Source organism: Belonocnema kinseyi, chromosome 3, assembly GCF_010883055.1.
Source record: "Belonocnema kinseyi isolate 2016_QV_RU_SX_M_011 chromosome 3, B_treatae_v1, whole genome shotgun sequence".
Taxonomy (NCBI): Eukaryota; Metazoa; Arthropoda; class Insecta; order Hymenoptera; family Cynipidae; genus Belonocnema; species Belonocnema kinseyi.
Window position 1 is genome coordinate 60,109,160 of NC_046659.1, and position 7,494 is coordinate 60,116,653.

General features: G+C 31.4%; 1 protein-coding gene across 3 annotated transcripts in view; it reads right to left on the reverse strand.

Annotated features, from left to right (window-relative positions):
- Nucleotides 1-7,220, reverse strand: part of LOC117169135 (sodium-independent sulfate anion transporter-like) — a 143,202-nt gene extending 135,982 nt beyond the window's left edge. For all 3 annotated transcript variants that reach the window (XM_033355328.1, XM_033355327.1, XM_033355329.1), the window contains exon 1: nt 7,062-7,220. The gene's annotated coding sequence lies outside the window, so the exon portion shown is untranslated. The remainder of the gene's footprint in view (nt 1-7,061) is intronic.
- Nucleotides 7,221-7,494: the final 274 nt, after the last annotated feature.

The window sequence follows — 7,494 nt, forward strand, 5'->3', positions numbered from 1 at the left end:
CCCCCACCCCAACTCTTAATTCTTGGATTTTCTATAGCCCACTGAATTGCGCCTCAAATGCGCCACCGATTAAAATTTGTACGCCACAAAACTGTAGGAGTTATATCTGGTGTTATGCGGGGGTAGCGTAGCCCCCTCATTTGAAAAATCAAAATTTAAATCACATGATCTTGAAGATCTTCAAATGCGCTCATATACGCCACAGAGAAAAATTTTTGCGCCGCATTGATAGCCGAGTTATCAGCTATCAAAATGGGGAGGGGCTGGTGTCATTTTTCTAAACTAATAAAAATTTTCCAAATTCATCATACCTACCTTTCATAACTTCACATACACTCAAATGCGCTACCACTAAAAAATTTTGCGCTAGCTAATTAACAAGTGTATCAAAATTTGGAGGGGGCAGTGTAACGCAGGTGTTAAATCCTCAACAGTGATGTGCAATATAAAGTTGAGGGAATGGATTCATTCATCTTCAAATGCGTTCATATGCACCATAAAATTTTTTTCGAAAATCTTGAAAATTGCCCGAGATATGGAGGTAAGAAAATTTTGCGAATGATGACCAACAAAATAAAATGTTTTCCATCCGCATTGATGAAGTGACTTTCCTATGGGGTTTCAAATGCGCTCATATACACCGCTTTCAAAATTAACAAAAAACCATAATCAACCCCCAAATTAACACTTGCTACCGATCCACTAACTGATGATATCTCCAAATATCCTAAATTGCAAAATAAAAATTTAGAATTGTCTCTTCGTATAGGATTGCAAATGCGCTTATAAGCACCACTTTTGAAATTAACAAACCCCCATAATCAACCCCCTCATTACCACTTGTTACGGTTCACTATTCGATGATATCTCCAAATAACTTAAATTGCGGTATAAAAATGTATAATGATCTCTTCGGATAAAATTTCAAATGCGCTCATATGCGCCACTTTCGTAATTGACAAGAAACCATAATCAACCCCCTCATTACCACTTGTTACGATACACTATTCAATGATATCTCCAAATAACTTTAATTGCAGTATAAAAATTTATAATGGTCTCTTCGTATAGGCTTTCAAATGCGCTCATATGCGCCACTTTCGAAATTCACAAAAAAACCATAATCAACCCTCTCATTTCCAATTGTTATCGATCCATCCCCCGATGATATCTACTAACTTCATCTAATCGTGCAGACCAATAATTCTATCTGTGTAAAAATACGCAAGAGGATGATACTTTTTTCAAGACAACTTTTTCTCTGAGCGCTTGATTATCAATTATTTTGTGCAGCCATAACTAATTTCCAAAATTTTGAGTAACCTTTCGAATTCCAAAAAATATAAAAAATATTTACTGAGAAACAAAACATTAGTAAATTTGCTTAAAAACATAATTTAAATGATAGTTTTCCTCTGATCACTATGGAACTCAAAACTTTATTATAAATTTTTATATTGCAATTTAGATTATTTGGAGATATAATCGGATACTGAATCGTAACGAGTGGTGATGAGGGGGCTGATTATGGTTTTTTGTGAATCTCGAAAGTGGCACATATGAACGCATTTGAACTCCTATCGGAAGAGATCATTATGAATTTTTATAACTGCAATTTAATTTATTTGGAGATATCTTCGGATAATGGATCGTAACAAGTGGCAATGAGGGGGTTGATTATGGGTTTTTGTCGATTTTGAAGGTGGAGCATATGAGCGCATTGGAAACCCCATAGGAAAGTTACTTCATCATTGCGGATTGAAAACTTTTTATTTTGCTGGTCATCATTCTTAAAATTTTGTTACCTCCATATCGTAGGCAATTTTTAGGATTTTCTAAAAATAATTTAAGGCGCATATGAGCGCATTTGTAGACGAATGAATCCATGTCCGCAACTTTATATTGCAGTACACTGTTAAAGGTTTAACACCTGCGTTACACTGCCCCCCCCCCAATTTTGATATCTTTGTTAATTAGCTAGCGCAAAATTTTTTACTGGTGGCGCATTTGAGCGCATTTGAAGTTATGGAAGATCGGTATGATAATTTTGAAAAAATGTAATTAGTTTAGAAAAATGACGCCAGCCTTACCCCCATTTTGATCGTTGATAAATCGGTTATCAATGTGGCGCAACATTTTTTCTTAATTGCGCATATAAGTGCATTTGCATCGCCATAGACAACTTCCTTCATTAATGCTGATTGCAAACTTTTTATATGGTTGGTTATCACTTCGTACAATTTTGTTACCTCTATATCTTGGGCAATTTTAAAAATATTCAAAAAACTTTAATTATGAATATGATCGTTTTTGCATCCCTATAGAAAACTACCTTCATTAATGCGGATTGCAAACTTTTTATTTGGTTGGTCTTCACTTCGTAAAATTTTGTTACCTCCATATCTTGAGCAATTTTCAAAATTTTCAAAGAAACTTATGGCGCATATGAGCGCATTTTAAGACAAAAGAATCAATGTCATCAACTTTATATTGCACATCACTGTTGAGGATTTAACACCTGCGTTACACCCCCCCCCCCCCAATATGATATCTTTGTTAATTAGCTAGCGCGAAATTTTATATTGGTGGCGCATTTGAGGGCGTTTTAAACTATGAAAGATAGGTATGATGAATTTGGAAAAATGTTATTAGTTTAAAAAAGTCACGCGAGCCCCTTTCCCCCCTTTGATCGCTGATAACTCGGTTATTAATGTAGCGCAAAAATTTTTTTCAATGGCGCATATGAGCGCAATTAAAGATCTTCAAGATCATGTGATTTATATTTTGATTTTTCAAATAGGGGGGTGGTGTTGCGCCCCCACCCCCACGCGTAACACCTGATATAACACCGACAGTTTTGTGGCGCAAAAATTGTAATCGGTGGCGCATTTGAGCGCATTTGCGGCGCAATTCAATGCGCTATAAAAAACCCAAAAATTAAGAGGAGGGGGGCTGGTGTAACTGACCTGCAGATTTTGAAGATTTAGGTGTGAAAGCGGTAGATTTCTGCCACCACTCGGCGCCACTGCCAAATCAAGGAATAAAACGGCAAACACGCAAGTTTTATTTTTGACGCAACTCTTTTATTCCCTGATGTTTCACATAAGGAAAAAAGCGTAAACTAGCGATCTTCGCAAATAATGCATTTAATACTTTGTTTTGGATTCAGATTTATTTGTACTATTTTCTCATTGTTTTAAATCCCCAAAATAATCGTAAAATCCTTTGTGTGCAAAAATTAAAATACATCTCCAAAATTCTACCTTCTCTTTCTCATTTTTATTTTCGGTATCAGATGGCGCAATATTTTTATTTAAAATTATAGAGTATAGACGACAACAAATTCGGCACCAGCTTTTACCAGTTTATATTTACATTTTGCAGGTGGATCTAATGCATTGAACTTAATTTATCTTTGAATTATGTGAGAGGCGAATGAACTTATACACCTACAATGCAACGACATATATACCTATACTTTTTTATGAATCTGTTTACAGCAACCTTTATATATAGTACTGACAAAGCTATACTTATCATTTTTTTTCATTTACATACATAATTATATTCATAAGAAGATTGATGATTTCTGTTTGCACAGACATTTAAAGCGTTTTTTTTGTGTAACTAAAAGAGGGATAAAAAGTTTATTCACATCAACAATTTTTTAACTTTTTCAAACATTTTATTATGTTCTCATTATTTATGAGAGAAAGTATTAGATGCATGTCAATAATTTTGATCTATATCAATATCTGTAGTCTGACGAAGCAATAACTTTCGGATGAATATTTTTATTAGATATTCCTTTGGCATACATTTTTAGGCCCAGAAATACTTAAAAATTTTACTTTTTACATTGATTTAGAAATATCTTATTTATTTTCATGGTTTAAATTTTAATTGTAGAAAACAGAATTTAAATATAAAATCTATGAAAATGTTATATTAAATACTCGTGCTTATTAGACTCAATGGTCCTATATCAGAATTATTAATCTGTCTTTAATTCGATTAAATGGTCGTTACGCGAATCAATAATAATGTAAATGATTCGAGCTGAACAACATTGATATTTGTATTGCATATTGTTGTATATGCTGCAGAAATGCGTGCACATATTTATAAATGAGGTGCTAAAAGGCAAAGCAGGCTAGGCAAAAACCATAATTTTTCGTCGTGCTTTTCTAGTTACGATCGCCAAATTTTACCAATTATCCTATGTTTTTGAACAATTATTTTCATTTTATTCGTCAGGCTATTTAAAATATTCATCTTTATTTTTTAAAGCCCCAGAGTAAAATTCATAAGTACCCATACTTACTCAAGTGATCAATCATTGACTTTCCAAGGTAGGAAAAATGTATGGTAAATGAGACAACCCCACACTTCAAGTCTATTAAAATTGTATAGATAAAGGATAGCTAAAGTATACATGAAGCATAGATAAATTATAGGCCACACTTCATTATACTTAATTATAGCTGAAGTATTGATTATACTTCCTACCTTAGAATGGTAAAAGTATCGGACATATGGTAGATAATAGTTATTTCCCGATAATTTTCTTTGGAACCATTCGAAAATGTCAAGTTCTAGGGAATTTTTTTTTTCGAAAAAATTTTGTCTAATTTGTTAAGATGTTTTATAGACAACATTTTTTTCAAGAAATTAAAATTGTTAATAAAAATATTTCTGGTTATTGTCCATTTTTTTCATAAAAAAACAAACCTTTTCCTCGAAACTGATACCATCCACGATAATTTTACGTTTTTCAAAAGTATAATTAAATTTTGTAGCCTGAAACCTTTTCTTTTTGTGCCTGTAGTACTTTAATTTTAACTTAAAATAAATTAATTGGAAATTAAAAATATTAAGGTGGCCTTCGAAAGGGGAGGACCAGTCGATAGTTTCGAGTTTACTTATATTAAATCTCCATTCGCGAAATTCATGAATGCATTATAATGAGACTCATCGTGTACCGATCGTCACCGATGGGGCACCCAACACCTACATTCATAAATGAATTACAATTATAAATATTTTTTAACCTTTTTAATATTATTTTGGAATGTATTTTGTTTGAATAGCGCACATGGGGTAAGTGGAATGAGATTTTAAAAGTGAGGTTATGTTCGAGAAAATATTAAAAGCATATAATCTATAATGTTACTAATCCGGAAATTCATATACTTTGTATAAAGTAATGTGAATTCATAGGAAGTTGAAGTACAACAAATGAAGGAACAAATGAAGTCGGACGTCCCTAATCTCAAAAGTCACTAATTTCGCAATGTATGACATTCGACCTGGATCATATAAATATCTGAAGAATCTTTTTAAAATATTGCAAAAAGAAGTCAAAATCATTAGATCTTTTAAAAATACATATTTCTGTTATAATTTTCATCATTTTTAAAAAAAATGTAAGTCGAACTGCTAAACATTTTGCAGTATTTATGTGATTTTTCATATTTATCGTATATTTTCTCGAAAACTATCAGTCGTAGGGTATAAACATATTTAACATAAAATGTGTGTTATTGAAAGATCTACAGCTTTTATATAAAACTTTTTTGTACATTTTTGTAGTTTTGTGGATTTTGATCTTTAAAATCAAATTTGCGGTATCAAGTAGAGCTAAAGGGACAATACATAAATATATATTTATGCCGTCTATGATATATGGTAGTGAGATGTGGACCTATCAAAACACTGATGGGTAAAGTGTGTAATGAGTTAATCTCAAAGAATGTGGCGTGGAGGCGACATTAGTTGACAAATATAAGAAATAAATTCTTTAAGATGGTTTATACACGAAAAGTCATCGAACATCATTGACTATAAGCTTCCTCAACGGCTGAAAGATGTCTGGTTTGTTTTCCTGTACGAGTTTAACGTCTTGGATGTTTCAGTTTAACATAAAAATATATTTACCGATAATAATAATAATTAACTGGAAATCAGTAACATTTTAATGGTTCATTTTAAGAGAGCATTGAACATTAACTTTTCCCTGTGTGAATTAAAGATATTTTGATGTGGGTGATCAGAGTAATATCAATCATTATCATACAAATATTATTCAGAGGTTAAATAAAGATTCAAAGGTTAAGGTTTTATTTTTTGTGTACATACATATATGCACATACCAAAAGCTTCAATTAAGGCAACCCCCGGAAAATCAGACTGATTGAAAAGCTTTCAGCATAATAGTCTAGACATAATATCTAGCATAATAGGCATATCAATACCTTCACTTTTAGCCTTCCCCGAAAATAATGACACCAAAAGAAAAGCTTTTTCAGCATAGTGGTTTAAATTTCTAAAAAAAGATGTGCTCATTTTTCATATATCCCAACCTCTGATAAAAAAACAATTGAATTAAATAGGTCAGTACTAAAATAATTACTTATCTGTTTTTTATGTAGGGATCAATTCTTCCTCTTTTACAAAGATGTAAGTATAATTAAAGATCGATTTATCAATGTTAATTCCAAATAAAAGTAAATAATAATCAATATTTTTCAATAATATTTTTTATAAAATATCTGATTACGCTTGATATTATTTTTTATCATACTATACAATGAGAGGATATATTTAAGTGCTGAACAAAAAATAAAATAAATCGCGATAATAGTTATTTTTCTCATACATTAAAGTGTTTGTACCTGCTCTTTGCTATTATTGAAAAGTTGTTTGTAAAATCTTATTTATTGTCATGGCCGAACTTCAAGTACCGAAGTTCTTTTGAATAAACATACCAATCACAAATATATTTCTTAATCTTTTGGTTTATGTTTTCAAACATTATTACTGATTTTTTTAATTTAATCAAATCCATGAAAAAATGAAAAAATGTTCAACTTTTTTAGGATTCAAATTTTTTTATTTATTATTTTATTTTCTTCTTGCAGTAATTTTTAGGACAATTATAGTTATATTTCGAATGATAATTTAACAAATAATGTAAAGTTAGCTTTGAAACAAAGACGGACATCCATGCTATTATTATCAAACAGCTGATCGAAGCACTTTATGATATGAAAAAGACTTACGCAACAAAACTCTCAGTTTCGCCCTAAGGAAACTGGAAGCTTATCACCAAAACTGTTTGCTGTTAAAAAATGACTTTTTCTTCCTTTTTATTTCTTAAAATGATATGAAGTTCATGAACCAAAAAATGTATGGTACTGAGATCCTGGAGCACAGCCTTTCGCTGCGAAAGTTAATTCACAACTGATCCGATAACATAGTCAAGATATAAGGAAAGAGTCTGATAAAATAAAATAAAATTATATGTATGTACACATATACATACATCGAAATTCGATGAGCACTTTAAGTACTTACATAAGCTTTTTAGAGATAACAAAAGACTAATTCCACAGACAACAATTTGTACCACGTAGGAATCTATATAGTCTACGAAAATGCCTTTATTGTATATCCTATAGAAAAGTGAACAGTTTTCAAAATAATTTCACGTTC